General features: G+C 38.6%; 1 protein-coding gene across 4 annotated transcripts in view; it reads right to left on the bottom strand.

The window, feature by feature from the left end:
- Window positions 1–23,987, bottom strand: part of ABCG2 (ATP binding cassette subfamily G member 2 (Junior blood group)) — a 144,493-nt gene that overhangs the window by 52,294 nt on the left and 68,212 nt on the right. The window contains exon 1 of one of the 4 annotated variants that reach the window (XM_041757894.1): window positions 7,645–7,662. The exons of the other annotated variants lie outside the window; for them this stretch is intronic. The gene's annotated coding sequence lies outside the window, so the exon portion shown is untranslated. Of the gene's footprint in view, window positions 1–7,644; window positions 7,663–23,987 lie in introns of those variants that run through there. 4 annotated transcript variants of the gene reach the window in all.

Here is a 23,987-nt window from a genome sequence, read left to right on the forward strand (position 1 = left end):
AAAGGAGTGCAGGACTTCCATGAGACCCTCCACAAAGAGACAGGAAACCTAAAAAAGAACCAATTAGAGATAATGAACTCACTAAATGAAATTAACTCACCTGGAATAAATAGCAAACAAGAGGAAGTAGAACAGATCAGCAACTGGAGGACAGAGTAATGGAAAGTAATCAAGCTGAGCAGATGAGAGGGGGGAAAAAAACAAGACTAGATCCAGGAAACTCAACAACACTGTCAAGCATAACAGTCACATGATAGGGACCCAGAAGGATAAGAGAGAGAAAATGGGGCAGAAGATTTATTTGAAGAAATAATAGCTGAAAACTTCCTGAATCTGGGGAAGAAAAGAGAAATCCAGAACTAGGAGCACAGAGAGTACCCAACAAAACCAACCCAAAGAGTCTGCACCAAGACACAAAGTAAATAAGATGGCTAAAAGTAATGATAAAGAGAGAATTTTAAAAGCAGCAAGAAAAAAAAAAAAAAGCAGCAAGAGAAAGGAAAGCAGTTACACACAAAGGAAACCCTATAAGGCTATCCGTGGATTCTTCAGCAGAAACTTTGCAGACCAGAAGGGAGCAGCATGATATACTCAAAATGCTAAAAGGAAAAAAATCTGCAGCCCAGGATATTCTATTCAGCAAGGCTTCCATTCAGAATAGAAGGAGAGATGGTTTCCCAGAAAAATGAAAGTTAAAGGAATTCATGACCAGGAGCAAAACCAACCACATCCCCTCCACACACAATGCCCTGATTCCATCAACCTGTTGGTCCCAAGCCCACAGTTCAACCGCCCTCCTGCCCAAGTCAACATGCACTGCTGGCCACCTGCTTGATGCCAAGTCAACACACCCTTACCAGCACCTGTGCTCAAGTTTGTGCACAAAAATGGGCATAATTATAACAGCAGAATGAAGCAACCCAAATAGTGACACTAATTCTGTGGAAGATGTAATGGATAAAAGGAGTGTTTAAGGCTAAGAACATCTACAACAAGTACATCAAAGAATAATACATACAGCATGATTCTGGTTACTAAAGAAACCAATCCAGGAAAAATAAGATGAAATCAGAGAGGGAGACAAACCATAAGAAATGTTTAATCAGAGGGAACAAACTGAACATTGCTGGAGGCCAGGGGCGGGGGATGGGAAAAATGGGTGATGGGCATTTAGGAGGGTATATGATGTAATAAGAACTGGGTGTTATATACAACTGAAATATCACTGAACCCTACCTCTGAAGCTAATAATATGTTATATGTTAATCAACTGCATTTAAATTTTAAAAAAAGAAACCTCTCCCCAAAAGTTGTTGATTTAATTAAACATGTTTTTGTAGTTATCAACATCAAATATAATGCAGATTATCAGATTTTATTCTACTGAATTTATTAACTTCATGTTGTATCTGCTGCACTTTGTCAGCAAAAATGACTTAAAATGATAATTGAATTTGTCTCATGAAGTTTTCTTTTTTCTTTTTTTTAAATTTTTATTTATTTATGATAGTCACAGAGAGAGAGAGAGAGAGAGGCAGAGACACAGGCAGAGGGAGAAGCAGGCTCCATGCACCGGGAGCCCGATGTGGGATTCGATCCCGGGTCTCCAGGATCGCGCCCTGGGCCAAAGGCAGGCGCCAAACCGCTGCGCCACCCAGGGATCCCTGTCTCATGAAGTTTTCATGGGTAATGGTTAAGAGTAACTAGGTTAAATAAAAAGGTTTATAGCTTTTAAAATCTCTGGTAACCTAAAACTTTAGTTTTGCTCAGCTAAATGAAAAATTGGGTTGAATTCATTGATATCTCCGTTTTTTTCCAAATAAGATAAAATACAGAAACATTTATTACTAAACAAAAGGTCTCTGCTTTTGTCTTATCACAGAGAAACTAAGATACTTGGGTCAGCTGGTAAATATGTTTTATGGTTTATTAAAAATTATACTATGGAGGCACCTGGGTGGCTCGGTGGTTGAATGTCTGCCTTTGACTCAGGTCGTGATCCAGAGGTCCTGAGATCAAGTCTTGCATCAGGATCCTTACAGGGAGCCTGCTTTTCCCTTTGCTTATGTCTCTGCCTTTCTCTGTGTGTCTCTCTCATGAATAAATAAACAAAATTTTTAAAAATATATTATACCATGAAAAAACACATTTCTAAAATTTGTGAAATGTATTCATAAATTTGCCAATCTGAAGAATACTAGTATAATAGTACACAATTAGTTACTACTTAACTTTCACTGGAGACTAAGGTTTCTAAGAGTTAAAATTCTGGGAGCACCTGGGTAGCTTAGTTGGTTAAGCATCCAACTCTTTTATTTCCACTCAGGACATGATCTCAGAGTTGTTGTGAGATTGAGCCCCACATCAGGCTCCACACTGGGTGTGGAGCCTGCTTAAGATTCTCTTCCTCTCCCTCTGCCCCTCCCATATGTACTCTAAAGAAAAAAAAAAGAGAGAGAGTTAAAATTCTGCTAAATATATGGTGCCTGGCCAGCTCAGTCAATAAAGCATGTGACTCTTGACCTCATCTCAGGGTTTTGAGTTGAGCCCCATGTTGGGTATAGAGATTATTTAAATATAAAATCTTTTTTAAAAAATCTGCTAAATGTAATTAAGACTGCTAAAAATGAGAAAGCAAGCAACTCTTGCAGGAAAATAGGAGGTGTGGGAGATAGGTATAAAGAATGATGGGACACCTGGGTGGCTTAGCGGTTGAGCGTCTGCTTTGGACTCAGGGCATGATCCCAGAGTCCCAGGATCGAGTCCCACATCAGGCTCCTTGCATGGAGCCTGCTTCTCCCTCTGCCTATGTCTCTGCCTCTCTCTGTGTCTCTCATGAATAAATAAATAAAATCTTTTTTATTTATAAAAAAGAATAAATATTCTCTCGTGAATAAATAAATAAATAAATAAATAAATAAATAAATAAATAAATGAAATGATAATGCATTTTTGTTGAAAGAAAAGAAAGTAATTATGTCCTAAAATAAGACTGATTGCTTTATAGAGAGAAGGCTTACAGGGCACCTAGGTGGTTCAGTCAATTAAGCATCTGACTCTATTTTGGCTCAGGTCATGGTCTCAAGGTCCTAAAATTGAGCCCCATGTCAGGCTTTGCACTGAGCATGAAGTCTGCTTGAGATTCTCTCTCTCTCTCTCTCCCTCCTCCACCCTGCTCACACTTTCTTGCTTTCTCTCTCTCATTCTCTCAAAAAAAAAAAAAAAAAATGGGGCACCTCAGTGGCTCAGTGGTCTGCCTTGGGTTCAGGTTGTAATTCCAGGGTCCTGGAATCAAGTCCTACATCACACTCTCTGCAGGGGGTAGCCTCTGCCTATGTCTATCACTCCCTGTGTGTCTCTCATGAATAAATAAATGAAATATTTAAAAAAGAAAAAAAGAAAGGTTTAAGACAAAGTCTGAAAGAAAAGGAAAGTTGTAGAAGGTTTGTGAAGAAGAATCTTTAGAAAAGAATCTTATTTTATACATGGTCAAGACTGACTAACATCAGAATAAATGAGTTTAAAAATAAACTGATATAGAAAAAGAACAACAAGGGCACCTAGGTGGCTCAGTTTGTTAAGCATCTGCTTTTGCTCAGATTATGATCCCAGGGTCCTGGGATCAAGCCCCACATCAGGCTCCCTGCTTGGCAGGAGCCTATTTCTCCCTCTCCCTCTGTGGGCCTCTCTCTCCCTCTGCTTTTGCTCACACTCTTGCTCTCTCTTGCTCTCTCTGTCAAGTATATAAATCTTAAAAAAAAAAAAAGAAAGAAGAACAAAAAACAAAATATAAAAGCAGCATAAGTAATAAAGATCAGAGCAGAAATAAATGATACAGAAACTAAAAAGACCCCAACAGAACAGATCAATGAAACTGTTGTTGGAGCTGGTTGTTGGAAAAAATTAACGAAATTGATAAACTCATAGTCAGACTTATTAATAGAAAAAAAGAAAGGATCCAAACAAGTAAAGTCACAAACGAGGAAGGAAAAATGACAACCAACACCACAGAAATACAAGCAATTATAAGAGAATATAATGAAGAACTATATGTCAACAAATCAGACTACCTAGAAACATATAAATTCCTACAAATTCCTAGAAACATATAAACTACCAAATCTGAAACAGAAAGAGATAGAAAATTTAAACAGACCCATAACAGCAAAGAAATGGAATCAGTAAAACAAAAAATAAAAAATCCTCCCAAGAAACAAAAGTCCAGGACCAGTCTTCAGAGGTGAATTCCACCAAACATTTAAAGAGTTAATATCTGTTCTTCTCAAACAAGTCCAAAGAGTAGAATAGGAATTCATTCATTCTATGAGGCATAACCTTGGTGCCAAAACCAGATAAAGACACCACCAAAAAAAAGAGAACTACAAACCAATTTCCCTGAAATCCTCTAAAAAAGACGAGCAAACCAACTAGTAAATTCAACAATATATCAAAAAAAAAAAAATTCACCATAATCAAGTAGGATTTATTCCTGGGTTGTCAGGGTGCTTCAATATTTGCTAATCAATCAAAATGACACGTCATATCAATAAGAGAAAGGATAAGAACTATAATGATCCTTTCAATAGACGTGGAAAAAACATCTGACAAAGTGCAACACTAATGCATGATAAAAACCCTCAACAAAAAAAAAAAAAAAAAAAAAAAAAAACCCTCAACAAAGTAGGTTTGGAAGGAACATCCCTCAACATAATAAATAAAGGCCTTATATGAAAAACCCACAGCTAACATCATACTCAATGGAGAAAAACTGAAAATTTTTTCCCCTAAAGTCATGAACAAGATAAGGATGTCCACTCTCACCACTTTCATTCAATATAGTACTGGAAATGCTAGCCACCGCAATCAGACAGCAAAAAGAAATAAAAGGCATCCAAATCAGCAAGGAAGAAGTTAAACTTTCACTATTTGCAGAAGACATGATACTATATATATAGAAAACCTGACAGACTCCACCCAAAAATTTTAAGAACTGATACACAAATCCAGTAAAGTCACAGGATACAAAGCCAATGTACAGAAATATGCTGCATTTCTATACACCAATAATGAAGCAGCAGAAAGAAAAATTAAGAAAATAATTCTATTTATAGTTGCACCAAAAATACGATACCTAGGAATAAACCGAGCCAGAGAGATGAAAGATCTGTACTATGAAAACTATAAAACACTGATGAAAAAAATTGAAGATGACACAAAGAAACGGAAAGACATTCCATGCTCATGAGTTGGAAGAACAAATATTTTTAAAATGTCTACATTACCTAAAGCACTCTACACATTTACTGCAATCCCTACCAATATACCAACAGCATTTTTCACAGAGCTAGAACAAACAATTCTAAAATGCATGCGGAACCACAAAAGATCCTGAATAACCCAAGCAATCTTGAAAAAGAAAAGCAAAGCTGGAGGCATCACAATTTGGACTTCAAGCTGTATTACAAAGCTGTGGTAATCAAAACAGTATGATACTGGCACAAAAATAAGACACATAGATAAAAATTGAATAAAAAACCTAGAAATGAACCCACAACTATATGGTTAATTAATCTTCAACAAAGCAGGAAAGAATATCAAATGGCAAAAAAAGTAGTCTCTTCAACTAATGGTGCTGGGGAAACTGAATAGCTACACGCAAAAGAATGAAACTGGACCATTTTCTCATACCATACACAAAAATAAATCCAAAATGGATGAAAGCCCTAAATATGAGACCTGAAACCATAAAAATCCTAGAGAACACAGAGGACAGCACAGGCTTTGACATCAGCCCTAGCAACCCTTTTCTAGATATATCTCCTGAGGCAAGAGAAACACCAGCAAAAAAGAACTATTGGGAACTATTAAACTATTAAAAAGCTTCTGCACAGCAAAGCTCTGCAGATAAAAATCAACAAAACTAAAACCAACCCTACAGAATGAGCGAGGATATCTGCAAATGACATATTGGATAAAGGGTCGGTATCCAAAATATATAAAGAATTGATACAACTCAACACCCATAAACAATTAAGGCAACTAAAAAATAGGCAGAAGTCAGGAACAGAGATTTTTCCAATGAAGAAAACAATGATGGTGAACAGACACATGATAGGATATTCATCATCACTTACCATCAAGGAAATGCAAACCAAAAGTACAATTCAATATCACCTCATACCTGTTAGAATGGTTAAAATCAACAACACAAGAAACAACAGGTTTCCATGAGAACATGGAGAAAGGGAAACCCTCTAGTACTGTTGGTGGGAATGCAAACCGGTGCGGCCACTCTGGAAAACAGCATGGAGGTTCCTCAGAAAGCTAAAAATAGAACTACCTTATCCAGTAATCACACTACTGGGTATTTACTTAAAAATACAAAAACACTCATTCAACTGGACACATGCACCCCTATGTTTATAGCAGCATCATTTAACAATAGCCAAAATATAGAAGCAGTCCTAGTGTCCATTGATTTATGAATGGATAAAGAAGTTGTAATGTATGTGTACAATGGAGTATTATTCAGCAATAAAAAATGAAATCTTGCCACTTGCAATGACATGAATAGAACTAGAGAGTATTACATTAAACAAAATTGTCAGAGAAAGACAAATCTAGGATTTCATTCATATGTAGAATTTAAGAAACAAAACAAATGAGCAAAGGGAAAAAATAAGAAAGACAAATCAAGAAATAGACTCCTGGGCAACTGGGTGGCATAGTCTGTTAAACATTGGACTCTCAGTTTCAGCTCAGGTCCTGATCTCATGGCTGGCGAAATTGAGCCCTCCACCCCCAGCATCAGGCTCCACATTCATCAGGAGTCTGCTTGGATATTCTCTCCCTCTGCCTCTTCTCCTGCTGGAAGGGAGGAAGGAAGGAAGGAAGGAAGGAAGGGAGGAAGGGAGGGAGGAGGGAGGGAGGAAGGGAGGAAGGAAGGAAGGAAAGAGGGAGGGAGGGAAGGAGGGAAGGAAGATGGCTGGGACTCCTTGCTGGCTCAGTTAGTGGAGTGTGCAACTCTTGATCTCAGAGTTGTGAACTGGAGCCCTACATTGGGTGTAGAAATTACTTAAAATAAAATCTTTTTTTTTTTTTTAAAGATTTTATTTATTTATTCATGAGAGACAGAGAGAGAGACAGGCAGAGGGAGAAGCAGGCTCCATGCAGGGAGCCCGATGTGGGACTAGATCCCGGGTCTCCAGGATCATGCTCTGGGCCGAAGGCAGGCACCAAACCCCTGAGCCACCCAGGGATCCCTAAAAATAAAATCTTAAAAAAAGAAAGAATAAAGAAAAGAAACGGACTCTTAATTATAGAGAACAAATTCATGGTTACCAGAGGGAAAGAGGCCAGGGGAAGGGGTTAAATAGGTGATTGGGATTAAGGAGTCCACTTGTCATGATGAGCTCCGGGTGTTATGAGGAAGTGCTGAATTACTATATTGTACACCTGAAACTAATAATACTGGAATTCTTATTAATTAATTACTAATTGGAATTGATAGCTAATTGGAATTGAAATAAAATGAAAAAAGTGGTATAAAATGAAAATTAGGTTTTTCTCTCTGTTAAAAAAGACAAGGTTTTCTTAGATTGTTGGTCCGCTCTTGATAAGAAATTACAAAGTGTTTTTCTTTACCTGACCAATAAAACAAAGTTTCTGGGGGATCCCTGGGTGGCTCAGTGGTTTAGCGCCTGCCTCTAGCTCAGAGCACAATCCTGGAGTCCCGGGATCAAGTCCCACGTCGGGCTCCTGGCATGGAGCCTGCTTCTCAATCTCTCTATGTCTATCGTGAATAAATAAATAAATCTTAAAAAAAAAAAAAAGTTTCTATATTTGTTTTTATCAGGTCTTTAATTACATTAGCACCTGCCTTTGGCCCAGGGCATGATCCCGGAGTCCTGGGATCCAGTCCTGCATTGGCTCCCTGCAAGGGGCCTGCTTCTCCCTCTGCCTGTGTCTCTGCCTCTCTCTCTCTCTCTCTCTCATGAATAAATAAAGAAAGAAAACTAAAACTTGTCAATATTAAAGAAGCTGAGGTTTGCTAAGAACTATATAACTTTCTATAGACTCTCTCATTACCACTTTGGTTAAATAGATCATTAAGTTTTAAGTTTTACAATGATCTGTAATTCTATGAGGCATGTGCTTTAAAATTTTTTTATATTTTTAACAAACTTCCTGAAATTTTGAATTCTAAATAAAGATTTTTTTTTGACTGATTAGGCTTGTTTATTTGGTATGTCAGATTACATGGGAAACATTGTCAAACAAATATGATAAACCTTCTTAGGTTATATTACATGGGTAAATGCTATATAACATTCCAAAAATTATTAAAAATTCCTAAAGTTTTAATATGCCTAAAGTTTTGTCATCACTTAAAATTTTATTTATTTTTTTTTTCTAAATTTTTTTTTTTTTATTTATGATAGTCATACAGAGAGAGAGAGAGAGAGGCAGAGACACAGGCAGAGGGAGAAGCAGGCTCCATGCACCGGGAGCCCGATGTGGGACTCGATCCCGGGTCTCCAGGATCGCGCCCTGGGCCAAAGGCAGGCGCCAAACCGCTGCGCCACCCAGGGATCCCCTAAAGTAAGCTTTTATTTATTTTTTTAATTTTATTATTTTATTTATGATAGTCACAGAGAGAGAGAGAGAGAGAGAGAGAGAGAGAGAGGCAGAGACACAGGCAGAGGGAGAAGCAGGCTCCATGCACCGGGAGCCCGATGTGGGATTCGATCCCGGGTCTCCAGGATCACGCCCTGGGCCAAAGGCAGGCGCCAAACCGCTGCGCCACCCAGGGATCCCTTAAAATTTTAATTATTGAAATGTTAAAGTGTTGTATATCACAGAAATAACCAGATTTCCTTGTTAATCGCATTATAATGAACTCTCATCAGATGTTTAACCAGGTCCATTTGAGTCTTTTGTCATTTACAATTATTATTCTGATGCTCTTGCAAATGCATTTCAACTTCAAGGAGATTCACAAAAAGGACTTTTGACAATTACAGGTTTCTGATACCCTTAAGATCACAAAACTAAACTAAGAATCCCTAGCTCTAACAAAGAAACTACACTCAAAAAAAAACAAAAATAACAATGGGACTAAATGAATTAAGAAAAAATAATTAGTTTTCACAACTCTGATTTAAAACTGCTGGCTCTGCCCTTCCAGATTTAAGGAATATTCTTCTCTTAACATACTTATGATTTACAAAAATATAATAAAATATTATTTTGTGAGCATATTAAAACATTTTTCTCCCTACCTGAACCCTCCAGAATATAGAAACTCTCAGTGATTGTTCTTGTTTTTGTGGCATTTATAATTATTTACATAAGATCAATAAGATTCTATTCTCCATGTTACTGGAAACACTGGTTATGATACCAAGGCTTTGACTGGAATGTCATATTTGAGAGACATACATAGACTCAAATATGACCAGACAACTTTAAGGAAGCATGGTTGACTATATGAAACCAATAAACCCCATTTGGAGATGTTGGCCTGCTACCTTGCTTACAGAGTTCCCAGCAGCCTTACCAGGTGAGTAAAGAATGTCACTTCCTGACAGTTGCAGGAAACCTAGGATATTTGGAGGACCTCAAGAAGAGAGGAATTTACTCAAATCTACAGATACTGCAGTACAATCTGATGGCGTATATTTGATTTGGCTCTTGATCTTAAAAAGTATTAAAGGCTCAATCTGAAATTCCTTATAAAAGTTCCTAAAAAGTAGATTTTAAAAGAACCTATTTGCTCAATTACTGTTCTTGCTGTACTTCCGTAAATCATTAAGCCACGTTTGTTAAAACTGGACTTACTTTACAAATTGGTCAATTTGGCTATCTCTGACAGGAATGAAAGTCACTTTAGAGTGAAAATTACATTTTAATAATACACTTTTGTGTATTGAATTCTAAATAAAGAATTAGATTTAGTTCTAATTAATTATCTCTGAGCATTTGTTGTTTGCTTGTAAAACTGGGCTGGATCCTGAATTCTTCTGGTTTCCTCAAATATCTGGCAATGACTCTCTAAGGCTTCTAATCCTCTCCCATTCTCTTATCTTAAAATCATTAAGAATGAAAGCTGCCCTTTCACTAGAAGCCCTGCAAACTGAAGCTAGACAACTTGAGATAAACTTTAGAGAAATTGCCATATTTACATAGTAGACTATATATACTAGAATATCTAAACAATCTCAGTGCCTGTTGCTCTGTGGGCCACTCAGAAGGATCACCAGAGACATGCTCACAATAAAGCAAAAAAAAAACCATCAGATTGCTGCTGCCGGCTCTCTTTCTATTTGAGCCCCATGTCTAGAAATCTCACTGGCAGCACTCAGGACTCAGTTACTGGGTTTAAAATTTGTTCCAACCATTAACGGGTTTTTCTTTGGTTTCCAAAGAAATGTCTCTTAGTAATTTACCTGACTGCTTGCCGAACAAGGCAGAATTTATATGACAGCTAATACCACTTGCCACACCCATATTACCTCCTCCTCGGAAATAAGAACCCATATAAATAAAATCAAACACTGAGCCACTTGGCTACAACAGGTTCTTGACCACCACACCCCTCTTCTTTTTTTTCAAGGTGGCCAGGACTACTTACTGATATGCTCTTGGATACCCATTGGTATCAGACCAATTTTAGAGGGAATGAAAATATTGGGTTTAACTACATTGTTACTATTGCTCGGAACAGATTTCAGAATAAAGTTAATGATCGTATATAGTGCCAAACGATGTAGGAAAAGATCCAAGTTCTCAGATGAGCAACTACCTCTGATACCCCCTCCATTAAAACAAGGGACCAAAAATTATGTCCTACACCATGTCAAATCCTTTTATTCAAAAGCCCCACTGTGCCTTAAATCAGCTTGAAGCAGCTACAGAAGACAGACTTCTGCCCATGTTCCACAAAAATGGAATAGAAGATTGACAAAGGAGAATTATAACAGAGAAAACCTTAGCCTGTCTGACTCCATGTTGCTTCTATTTCCCTTGTGGCTGTGACCTATAGGTCAAAACAAAACAACAGAAAAACTTCTTAACTCTGCACATAGGCATATTACAGCTAAGATTTACAAAAACTGCTCTTTATCCAAAAGCTACTTCACCTGAGGAGATAAAGAAGTACCCAGACAGTTCATCATCCCAATTCAAGGCTGAGAAATGACCGTAAGGATGCCTGGGTGGCTCAGCGGTTGAGTGTCTGCCTTTGGCCCAGAGCGTGATGCTGGAATCCAGGGATCGAGTCCCACATCAGGCTCTCTACATGAAGCCTGCTTCTCTCTCTGCCTGTGACCCTGCCTCTCTCTCTCTGTGTCTCTCATGAATAAATAAATAAAATCTTTAAAAATTTAAAAGTTTAAAAAATAAAAAAACTTAAATTAAAAAAAGAGAAATGACCGTAATTCAAAGAAGAATTGAAACTGTGCCCCACAGTGTTAATGAAGTTAAAACTAGCAGAAAGTTTAAAGCTTGTTTTTCAGAGAACTGTTTCCCCCTCATCAGCTATTGTGTCTTTTCAGACCCCACCAACAAACTTACTAGCTATCTCTGCAAAAGCCTGGACTCAAGGTCAGCCAATACGGTTCCTGCCTAGGAACAGCAAAGCCCTGCATTCCACACCTGAGCCAATGAGCCCATCCAGGCTATACCAGCTCTTGGAGCATATGCATAGCCCTAAGATAACCTCCTGGTCAGGGACAGAATTTTCTCTAGTTCTGATGTTTGATGTTAACTCCCCCTCCCCAAAGTAAACATGGGAACATATGTTTGCTTGATGCACATGTTCCTGCTTTCCTCATAAATAATCATAAATTTCCCCATCCTTTCATCAAGATGTATATAGAGGATTCTTTGGGGTTTTCTCCTATCCATGTCTACTTCAATGTCACATTGATTCCTTCAAATTGTACTTAATGGAATTCTTTTACTGTCCATGTATCTTTGTCATAAATGCTATTACCAAATGCAAAACCAGACAACCTAAGCCAAGCACACATATTATGTTTGTTTGCCAAATGGACTTAATAGAGAACATAATATAAATTTTAAGCTTCCCACCACTTACATTACAATAAGTTCCCTGCAATAAGAAACCCTAGGTAAAAAAATAATATATAAAATTTATATATATTCATACCTAGCAACAAGGGACTTAAGGGACCCAGGGCAGACAAGCCAGTCACCCTGACATCAAGGGACACAAAAACATAAAGTTGATCATCATTGCTTCCTGAGGAAAGATTATTGATCAAAAGGAAATGTCGGGCACCTGGCTGGCTTAGCCAGGAGACCATTATGACTCTAAATCTCAAGGTCATGATGAGCTCAAGCCCCGCACTGGGTGTAGAGCTTACTCAAAAAAAAGGGTTGTTGTTTCTGGTTTTTTTTAAAGGGGGAAATGATATAGGAAATTTTCACCTTTTAACTTTTGTGGGGCCCTGCTCTTAAGCTTCCAGGAAGTTATACTTCAACATTTCCCACTAAGGTCAAAATAGCTCAGCAAAACCTCAAAGCATAGTCCCTATTGCTGCCTAGAGTACCTACTGCATATCTGCTTCATTAAAAAAAAATGACCAAAAGGAGTATTCCAAACATAAAGATAAGAAAAATAAACCTCCCTGATTCCCTTAAGATTAAAGTCCCACAGCCTTACATATGCTAAAATCATAAGATAAAATCTGTAACATTCAGGAATGTCCTTCATCACTATGATTTGTTTCCCTTTATGTAAAAGACATATACAACCCTGCACCAAATGTTCCTTCACCAAAGTACTCTCTTCTTTGTGAAGATTATGTATCCAGGCAGCTGTCCTAACTTGGGCTTGAATAAAATTCTTTTCCTTTCTCTTTAAAATTTTCTTTTTATAGTCTCAAGTTTTTACTTAAAGTCCAGTTAGTTAACATACAGGGTAATACTACTTTCAGGAGTAGAATATAGTGATTCATCACTTGCTTGCAACACCCAATGCTCATCACAAGTGCCCTCCGTGATAACCCACCCAGTTAACCCATCCTTCCACCCACTTCCCCTCCAGAATCTCTCAGTTTGTTCTCTATACTTGAGTCTGTTTCTTGGTTTGCCTCTCTTTTATCCCCTATGTTCATCTGTTTTGTTTCTTAAATTCCACATGAGTGAAATCATATGGTATGTATTTGTCTTTCTCTGACTGACCTACTTCGCTTAGCATAATACACTCCATCCACACTGTTGCAAATGGCAAGATTTCATTATTTTTGATAGCTGAGTAATATTCCATTATATATTTATTGACAATGCTGCTATAAACATCGAGGGTACATGTACCCCATCAGATCTGTACTTCTGTACCCTTTGGGTAAATACCTAGTAGTACAATTGCTGGATCATAAGGTAGTTCTATTTTTAACTTTTTGAGGAACCTCCATACTGATCTCCAGAGTGGCTACACCAGTTTGCATTCCCACCAACAGTGTAAAAACAGTTTCCCTTTCTCTGCATCCTCACCAACATCTGCTATTTCCTGAGTTGTTAATTTTAGCCACTCTGACAGGTGTGAGGTAGTATCTCATCATGATTTTGATTTGTATTTCCCTGATGATAGGCCATGTTGAGCATCTTTTCATGTGTCTCTTAGCCATCTGTATGTCTTCTTTAGAAAAATGATTGATCATTATGCATGTCTTCCACCCATTTTCTTTTTTTTTTAAAGATTCTATTTATTTATTCATGAGAGACACACAGAGAGAGAAGGGGGGGGGGCAGAGACAGAGGCAGAGGGAGAAGCAGGCCCCATGCAGGGAGCCCGACGTGAGACTCCATCCCAGGTCTCCAGGATCACGACCTGGGCTGAAGGTGGAACTAAACCACTGAGCCACTTGGGCTGCCCTTCCACCCATTTTCTAACTGGATTATTTGTTCTTTGGGTGTTGAGCTGGGTGCTGATAAGTTCTTTTTTTTTTTAATTTTTTTTTTAATTTTTATTTATTTATGATAGTCACACAGAGAGAGAGAGAGGCAGAGACACAGGCAGAGGGAGAAGCAGGCTCCATGAGCTGGGAGCCCGATGTGGGATTCAATCCTGGGTCTCCAGGATCGCGCCCTGGGCCGAAGGCACGCCCCAAACCGCTGCGCCACCCAGGGATCCCTGATAAGTTCTTTATAATTTTGGATACTAATCCTTTATTAGATTAACTGTTATTTGCAAATATATGCTCCCATTCCAAAAGTTGCTTTTAGTTTTGTTGATTATTTCCTTCACTATGCAGAAGCTTTTACTTTGATGTAGTTCCAATAGTTTATTTTTGCTTGTGTTTCCCTTGCCTCAGGAGACATATCTAGCAAGAAGTTGGTATGGCCAATGCAAAGAGGTTACCACCTGTGTCCTCTAGGATTCTGAGTTTCCTGTCTCACATTTAGGTCTTTCATCCATTTTGAATTTATTTTTGTGTATGGTGTAAGAAAGTGATCCAGTTTCATTCTTTTGCATGTAGCTGTCCAGTTTCCCCAACATTAGTTGAAGAGACTGCCTTTTTGCCATTGGATATTCTTTCCTGCTTTGTCAAAGATTAATTAACCATATAGTTATGGGTCCATTTCTGGGTTTTCTATTCTGTTCTGTTGATCTCTTCTGTGTGTTTTTGTACCAATACCATACTTTTTGATTACTATCACCCTGCAAAATAACTGGAAGTCCGGAATTGTGATGCCTCCAGCTTTGCTTTGCTTTTTCAAGGTTGCTTGAGCGATAGGGGGTCTTTTGTAGTTCCATACACATTTTAGGAGTGTTTGTTCTAGCTCTGTGAAAAACGCTGTTGGTACTTTGATAGGGATTGCAGTAAATGTGTAGATTGCTTTGGGTAATATAGACATTTTAATGATATTCCTTCTTCCAATCTATGAGCACAGAATGTTTTTCCATTTCTTCGTGTCATCTTCAATTTCTTTCATAAGTGTTCTATAGTATTCAAAGCATAAGATCTTTTACTTCTTTGGTTAGGTTTTTAGTGCAATTGTAAATGGGATGAATTCCTTGATTTCTCTTTCTGCTGTTTCATCATAGGTGTATAGAAATGCAACAGATTTCTGTACATTGATTTTGTATCCTGTGACTTTACTGAATTCATACAACAGTTCTACCAATTTTTTGGTGGAGTCTTGGGTTTCCCATAGACAGTATGTTATCTGCAAATGTGAAAGTCTGACTTCTTCCTTGCTGATTTGGATGCCTTTTATAACTTCTTGTTGTCGGCTAAAAATTCCTAAGGCTAGGATTTTCAGTACCATGTTAAATAACAGTGGTGAGAGTGGACATCCCTGTCTTATTCCTGGCCATAGAAGAAAAGCATCATTTTTTTCATACTGAGGATTATATTAGCTGTGTATTTTCATAATGGCCTTTAATGTTGAGGTCTGTTCCCTCTATCCCGACTTTGTTAAGGGTTTTTACCAAGAAGGGATGCTGTACTTTGTCAAATGCTTTTTCTGCATCAATTGAGAGGATTATATGATTCTTATTCTATTATTAATGTGGTATATCAGGTTGATTGATTTGCAAATACTGAACCACTGTTGCAACCCAGGAATAAATCCCACTTGATCACGGGGAATGATTCTTTTAGTGTACTGTTGGATTCCATTTGCTGATATTTTGTTGAAAATTTTTGCATGCATGTTCATCAGAGATATTGGCTTATTGTTTTCTTTTCTAGCAGAAAAACTAGATTTTAAACCAAAGGCTGTAACAAGAGATGAAGAAAGGCATTATATCACAATAGAGGGATCTATCTAACAAGAAGATCTAACAATTGTAAAATTTATGTGCCCAACTTGGGGGCACCCAAATATATAAAACAATAAGTTACAAACATAAAGGAACTCAATGATAACAATACAATAATAGTAGGGGACTTGAACACCCCATTTACATCAATGGACAGATAATCTAAGCAGAAAATCAACAAGGAAACAGTGGCTTTGAATGACACATTGGACCAGATGGGCTTAACAGATATATTCAAACATTTCATCCTAAAGCAGCACAATATACATTCTTTTCAAGTCCACATGGAATATTCTCCAGAATAGATTACATAGTAGGTCATAAAACAGGCCTCAACAAGTACAAAAAGACAGATCATACCAAACATATTTTCCACAGTGCTATGAAACTTGAAGTCAACCACCAAGAAAAAATTTGGAAGTACCACAAATCCATTGAAGAAGCTAAAGAACATCCAACTGAAGAATGAATGGATCAAAGAAAATTTTTAAAAGAAAAAAGTACATGGAAACAAATGAGAATGAAAACATGACAGTCCAAAACCTTTGCCATGGGCAGCCTGGGTGGTTCAGTGGTTTAGCAGCCCCCTTCGGCCCAGGGCCTGGTCCTGGAGACCCAGGATCAAGTCCCACGTCGGGCTCCCTGCATGGAGCCTGCTTCTCCCTCTGCCTGTGTCTCTGCCTCTCTCTCTCTCTCTCTCTCTCTCTCTCTCCCTGTGTGTGTGTGTCTCATAAATAAATAAATAAAATCTTTTAAAAAAAGCAAAAACAAAACCTTTGCCATGTTGCAAAAGAAGTCATAAAAAGAAGTATATGGGAAGTATACAGCAACACAGGCCTACCTTAAGAAGCAAGAAAAACCTCAAATACACAACCTAACCTTACACCTAACAGAGTTAGAAAAAGAATAAATGCAGCCTAAAGCCTGTGGAAGAAGGGAAATAATAAAGATTCTAGCAGAAATAAATTATATAGAAACAAATAAAAACAGTAAAACAGAAGGATGAAACCAGGAGCTGGTTCTTTGAAAAAAATAAAATAAAATAAAATTGATATGGCTGTAGTCAGACTTATCAAAAAGAAAAGAGAAAGAACCAGAATAAATAAAATCACTAATGAGAGAGGAGAAATAACAATTAATACCACAGAAATGCAAACTATTTTAAGAGAACATTATGAAAAACTATACGCCAACATATTGAGCATGGTTTCATACGGCTTCACAGGGGAATTCTATCAAACATTTAAATAAGAGTTAATACCTATTCTCAAACTATTCCAAAAAATAGAAATGGAAGGAATTCCATTTCCTCATTCTATAAGGCTAGCATTACCCTGATTCCAAAACCAGACAAAAACTCTCTTTAAAATTTCTATAAAGGTCTGTTAATTTTGTGTCAACACCTGTCAGGGCTACATAGATGAAATTTGGAATTGCAAGTTATCAATTGGAAACTTCAAGCTTTTGTGGTCCCAGAGGTCTATGCCCTGAGAATATAGGCAACCCAGAAACAGATCAACTTCTACTCAAACAAAAGTGATCCATTCATACTTGATTTGTGTGCAGTAAAGTTAAATTCACTCTAAAGGATATCATCATCCAAAATTTTTTTTTCAAAGATTTCATTTATTTATTCATGAGAGACACACACAAGAGAGAGGGGGGTAGAGACACAGGCAGAGGGAGAAGCAGTCTCCATGGAGGAAGCCTGATGTGGGACTCGATCCCAGGACTCCAGGATCAGGCCCTGGGCCGAAGGCAGGTGCTTAACTGCTGAGCCCACCCAGGGATCCCCCATCCAAAATTTTTTTTAAGATTTTATTTATTTATTCATGAGAGACACAGGCAGAGGGAGAAGCAGGCTCCCTATGGGGAGCCCAATGTGGGTCTTGATCCCAGGACCCTTGGATCACTCACTGAGCTGAAGGCAGGTGTTCAACCACTGAGACACCCAGGCATCCCAGAATCCAAATTTTCAATTTACCAGACATGCCAGAAAATAGGACCTAATGCTTCAAAGTAACAAAATAGAAATAGACCCACAGGTAATGCAAACTGAAGTCACCAGATGCTGACATTAAAATAACTGAGTAACATGCTTAAGAAAATGAGTGAAAAGATAATCACCAAAGAACCAGAATCTATATTTAATACAAAACAAAAATCAATAGATGAGTTTAACAGCAGTTTAGACACAAACACAGATTAGAAAACAGAATTAGTGGAATTGGTAGACTGGTATGCAGAAAACATCCAGCAGACCAACTCTTGGTTTCACCTTAGGTCATGATCTCAGGGTCATGAGATCAAGCCCCCCTTTTAGCCAGCTAGAAAAATCCTTTCAAACATGACTGAGGGGCTTTAAATAATGAGATTCTTTTCCCCTTTCCAGCTGTCCCCATTCTGGAGGTCTACCAATGTCACCTTTCTTCTCTTTCTGTTTTCTAACAAGTGAAACCACATTTTTACTTTTTTGAAGTGTTTGAACAGTCTTCTGCCATAGATGTTGGCATATCTCTTATAAGAATGATAACCTGCATTTAAAATGCCTTTCTTCTCTATTTTACTCTTCACCATACTCATAATATGAGAGTCTACTATAAACGGAGTGCATAATACAATGAAACTGCATATAGATAAGAAAAGTACACAGGTTAATTCTAAAGTCCTCAGCCGGACACCTGCCACAGTTATAACTATTACTCATGCTGGGAGAAACTAGGGTAGTCTCAGGCCAAAAATTCAGTGCTTTCCTCTTATATTCTTTCCCTAAGCCCTAACAGTAGTAAATGGAGAGCTTCAACTCTGCCTCGCAGTCACAGGACACGCTGTGCAAGTATGTACCTCCTTCAACTATTTATTATAATGCCAAGAGATTACAATCCTGACAAGAAGTTAGAAGTCTCAAGTAACTGTCAGGTGATTATTATAAAACTTATGAATGGACAGAAAAAAGAAGCAGGAAGAGTACTAAGCTTTGTTAGAAAGGGAACTTAAGGGCAGCCCTGGTGGCTCAGCGGTTTAGCACTGCCTTCGGCCCAGGGTGTGATCCTGGAGACCCGGGATGGAGTCCCACGTCAGGCTCCCTGCATGGAGCCTGCTTCTCCCTCTGCCTGTGTCTCTGCCTCTCTCTCTCTCGTCCTCTCTCTCTCTCTCTCTCTGCCTCTCTGTGTCTCCCATGAATAAATAAATAAAATCTTTAAAAAAGAAAGGGAACTTAAAATCTGAATTTTAACTTCCATAAATTCTCTCTTGCATTTCAAAAGTCCTCTATAAACCAGAGGGTTTTCATGTTATCTATGATTTCCCAGATCCACCTTGAAACATCTAACATTGACACTATATTCAGGTCCAAAGGCTGCTCAGTAATCAGCTGGAGTCAGGCCGATGAAGTCTCAGGACAAGGGAACAGTCCCAGTCTGGCACCCTAGGCCCCCACAGCTCTGCAGCAGAACAATCTGGGACATGGTGTGAAGGACAAGGTCAGCCAGACACAGCGGTAGAGACCACATCTCTAGGGGGAAGGGGGAAGGTATGCACAATCAGTAAGAAGCCACTGAGGCCTTTTAAGCAGGACTTCTGATCTTAAGTATGTTTTTAAATGACCACTCTGGCAGCTGTATGGCAAATGCAGTAGCAAGGGCCAGGTAGAAGAAACCAGGTGAGACATGCTTGGACAAGGGGGTGAGCCTGGGAAATGAGAAGAGGGGACATCAAAACTCAAGGACTCAGTTTCAACATGGTAAGTTTTAGATGCCTGTAAGACATCAGAGAGAGAGAGAGAGATTTGGTTAAAAACTGAGAACCATAAACAAGACTCTTGTGGATGACAAACCACCCCACCCTCTTGGGGTCTTCCTCATGCAATAATGTATGGCTTTTTGATTTTTCTTACAAAACGCTACAGACCCACATTTGATTGAGCATCCATGGGTGTGTGAACAGTTTTCCAAGAGGCACTGATGGATTTGAACCCTCATATGCAATTGTAAAGTTTAGGATCTTGGCAGCTGCAGTGAGTTTCAAAATCCAAATAGAGAGTCTTTGTCCTTGGCCTCCTCAGCCCCTTGACCTTCTCTCCCCTAATGATCTCCCTACTATCTCAGTCCTGCATACACCCACCTCAGCATTGTACTTAAAGACACTGTCTTCTCACCCACCTGTCTGCTCTCATCTTATATCCATCTCATATCTCCTTCCAGCTCCCTCTATTTATCATGGGACAAAACCACCAGGAGTCCCTCTGTTCTCGCCTAAAATTAACCCTCTACTCCCCTTATTATTTGTTTGAAGACATTTTGCACATCACAAAGATATGATCTATATATACGTCCCCTTCACATACATTCAGCCATAGTCAAGATATAATTTAATTAAGCTACTTAACAACAACAAAATTGCTACTTTCTTATTAGAGCCTAATACATAAAAGTTCATGTGTTTATTCTGTTTGTTTTGTAAGCATTTACAGGTCATTTGAGAAAAACTAGGAACTTTTAAAAACTCTAAACCCTGACAATTTTATTTCCCATAAGAGACTAAACCTAAACTGGTAACTACAATGAAGTCCTCTACAATGTTTGAAATTGAAAGCATTATCCCTTTTGTAGACATGCACTTGCTAGGTCACAAATCTATCAAACTTAAAAAGCCCAAAGTAACTCCAGTAACATACTCAGTGCCCAGATTTTTGTTTCTCCAAAAAAAGAACCAAACGGTGTTAGAGAAATGGTTGATTCCAGGGCTGAGACTTTCAATGCTGGAACAGTTTGAGCAGCAAATTAAATACCAACCCATAAAATTACAAATATCCATTAATCCATACTGATACAAGTAGTTGAATAAATAAATGGGGAAGAAGAATTCTAATTAGTAAACATAGAAGAAATGAGAAAAAAAATGTTTAATCACTACTAGAACAATATAGTACAAGGGTGCCTGGGTGGCTCAGCTGGTTAAGAGTTCAACTCTTGGTTTTAGCTAGGGTAGTGATCTCACAGCTGTGAGATAGAGCCCCGCATCTGGCTTTGCACTCAGCAGTCTGCTCCAGATTCCCTCTATTCTCCTTCTGTCCCTCTCCACTCATGCTCTCTCTCTCTCAATAAATAAATAAAAATTTTCTTTTTTAAGATTTTGTTTGAGAGAGAGCATGAGCAGGGGAGGGGTAGACAGAGATTTAGAAGCAGACCCCTCCCTGCCCAGAGAGCCCTATATAGTGCTCTATCCCAGGACCCCAGGACTATAACCTGAGCCGAAGGCAGATGCTTAACCAACTGGGCCACCCAGGCGCCCCTAAATAGAATCATTTAAAAAATAAATATAAAGAACAATCAATGTACATCAAGTTCCACCAATGGATACTAAAATCAATCAATAAAAGTTTTAAAGGAGAAACAGGATATTTGTACAGCCCAAGTTCCTCTCCTAAGATATCTAATTACAAAGAGAAAATTAACTTTCCCCAGAGACCTGGCAAACAACATTAACCAAGGTTTACATCACAGTAAGATATCACGTGCCTAGACATGAGGCCCTGAAATTCCTTCCAGTATTTTCCAAGATGCATAACTTCAGTCTAATCATGGGAAAATATCAAAGTACAAGAGGAAAAGTCTACAAAATAACTGACCAGTATTCCTCACAAGTTCACAGACTAGATCCTGAACAGAAAAAAAGGATAGTAAAATAAATAAATAAATAAATAAGGATAGTGAAAAGCCAGTGAAATCCAAGTAAGTCTACAGTTTTGATAACAGTATTATAATATCATACCAATGTTAATCAGTTTTGACAATTTCACTATAGTCATACAAGATGTTATGGGAACTCTCTATACCATATTTTTCTGCAACTTTTCAGGAAGCCTAAAAATTATTTCAAAACAACAAGTTAAAGTCAGTAATGAAAGAACCCCAATATTTTTTCAATATTTATATTGGAAGCATAATGTCAGACTTAAAATTCCATCTTTGGGGTACCTGGGTGGCAGTCAATTGAGCGACTCTTGGTTTTAGCTCAAGTCGTGATCTCAGGCATGAGATCCAGCCCCGAGTTGGGCTCTGCGGTCAGCACAGAATCAGCTGGACATTCTCTCTTCTTCTGCCACTCCTGGTTGTACTCTCTTGCACTCTGTCTCTCAAATAAATTTTTTAAAAGATTTGTTTATTTATTTATGAGAGACACAGAGAGAGCCAAAGACACAGGCAGAGGGAGAAGCAGGCTCGCTCCATGCAGGGAGCCCGACGTGGGACTCGATCCCAGGACCCCGGGATCACGCCCTGAGCCAAAGGCAGTCACTCAACCTCTGAGCCACCCAGGCGTCCCTCAAATAAATTTTTTAGTGCCATCTGTGTTCTTGAAAACTTCATCAAGAATTCTAACCCCAGTCACATTCTGAAATGCATTCAATGCATTCTGAAAAGCATTTGTTTTGTAAAGAATAACACATCAATAACATCTTTTCTTGCTACCCCAGCATATTTATGATTAGCTAAAATTCAAAGGATATGAAAGTTGGAGATCCTCCTAAAAAGTAAGCTTTTTAAGGGCTATCTCTACTACACTGAGAAGGAAGAGCAGGAAGCTTACCTTTGTAAACTGTTCTCCAGAAGTTATTTGCCCCTCTTCCAGAGAGAGGTGGAAATAGTGGAGGGAGAAAAACATGGCAATTTGCTTTTTTGTTGAAAAATTCAAACCACTTCAATTTGCCTCTGGGTCAGGGTGGCACTCCAAGAGGCGGAAGGAATACATCTCCCCTGGGGAGTGGGGGGAGATATGTATCTACCTATGAGGTCAGAACACAATGGGTGGCCTGTATAGCCCCGGGGAACAGAATTCCAATTTTACCCTTCCAGATAACTCTGAAGAACTTAATACCAACGGCAAGACAGAGAACTAACTAATGCTACCAGACCCTAAGTACTAACCTCCAGGCAGCTCCTGTCCAAGAGTAATAAGATTATTTCAGTTGCAAACGCAGAGATTGGGCTAGTGATCAGCAAAGTGCAAGAAACCTCAGTCAAAGGGGTTTCAGCCCTTGCCAAGATTTCATGCCACCCCTCTATAAAAACAAAATTCCTTCACTGAAATCATGATGAGGACAGTACTTTTGCTCTACTCACACCCACCCACCTGGATTTAAACAACCAGTACATTACTAACTTCCCATGTTAGGATTCTCTGAATGAATATTTATCTCTATAAATAAGCTAAGGGTGTGGCTCAAAAATTAGATATGCACTTTCTATAACAGTCTCTCAGTGAAGCAGAATATCTGCTTCAAAAAACTGTGGTGGGGGCTACCATGGGAAGGGGTAAGTAACTACTGGTAGGTTCTGAGGGGAGAGGAGGAAAAGTGATGGTTCTACAAGCTGTGCTTTAAGCAGGTGAGCTGTGGGATATGTGAGCTCTGTCTCATAAAGCTGTGCTGGAGGGAAAAAATGAAGCCCAAACCATCAAGACACTTCCTCACTACTGGTTCACAACCTACAGTGAATTGGGAACTGATATGTCAAAGGATAAACTTTAGCTTCCTTCCCAGGGAGAACTATATAACCTATACCCTATGGAGACAATATCATTCGGGTTCTTTAACTTTCACTAAAAAAAAAAATCTCAACCCTAACCTATTACTCCAGTAAGCAACACAGATTAAGGCCTTCCCTCTTGATATAACCTTTAACTGCTGCAAAACTTCTATCAGCTCCTGACAGAGAGAAGTACAGGCTATCTAAGGAACATTAAGTCTACCTAACCATCTATAAAATCTAGATTTGTCCCTGAATAAACCCCAAACCATCAAACAGCAGCATGTGTGACAATAGGGTCTCAGCATCAGCAAGAGTTTCTAACAACCGTCAGGGTAAAGAAAATTGCAACTAGAGCAATGCATCCCAGAAAATGCACTACTGCAGGCACTATCTGGGTGAGCACCCAGGATGCTCTCCCACTACCATTTTACAGTCTCTTCTGCATCTTTTGTAAATGTCAGGAAAGGCTTTTCCATGGAGCTGGTATGTTTCCCCCTTCATCCTCATTGAATTATGTGACTAATCATCCTTTTTTATTATGGCTTCCAGGATGCAACTTTAATTTGCACAGCATCTGTCCAAGTCCATTTGAATGTGCTTCCCTCAACCTTTGGCTGTTATCTTATTTAGCACTTGGAACACTTACACTCACCTCAAATGTT

This window comes from Vulpes lagopus, chromosome 6, assembly GCF_018345385.1.
Source record: "Vulpes lagopus strain Blue_001 chromosome 6, ASM1834538v1, whole genome shotgun sequence".
Taxonomy (NCBI): Eukaryota; Metazoa; Chordata; class Mammalia; order Carnivora; family Canidae; genus Vulpes; species Vulpes lagopus.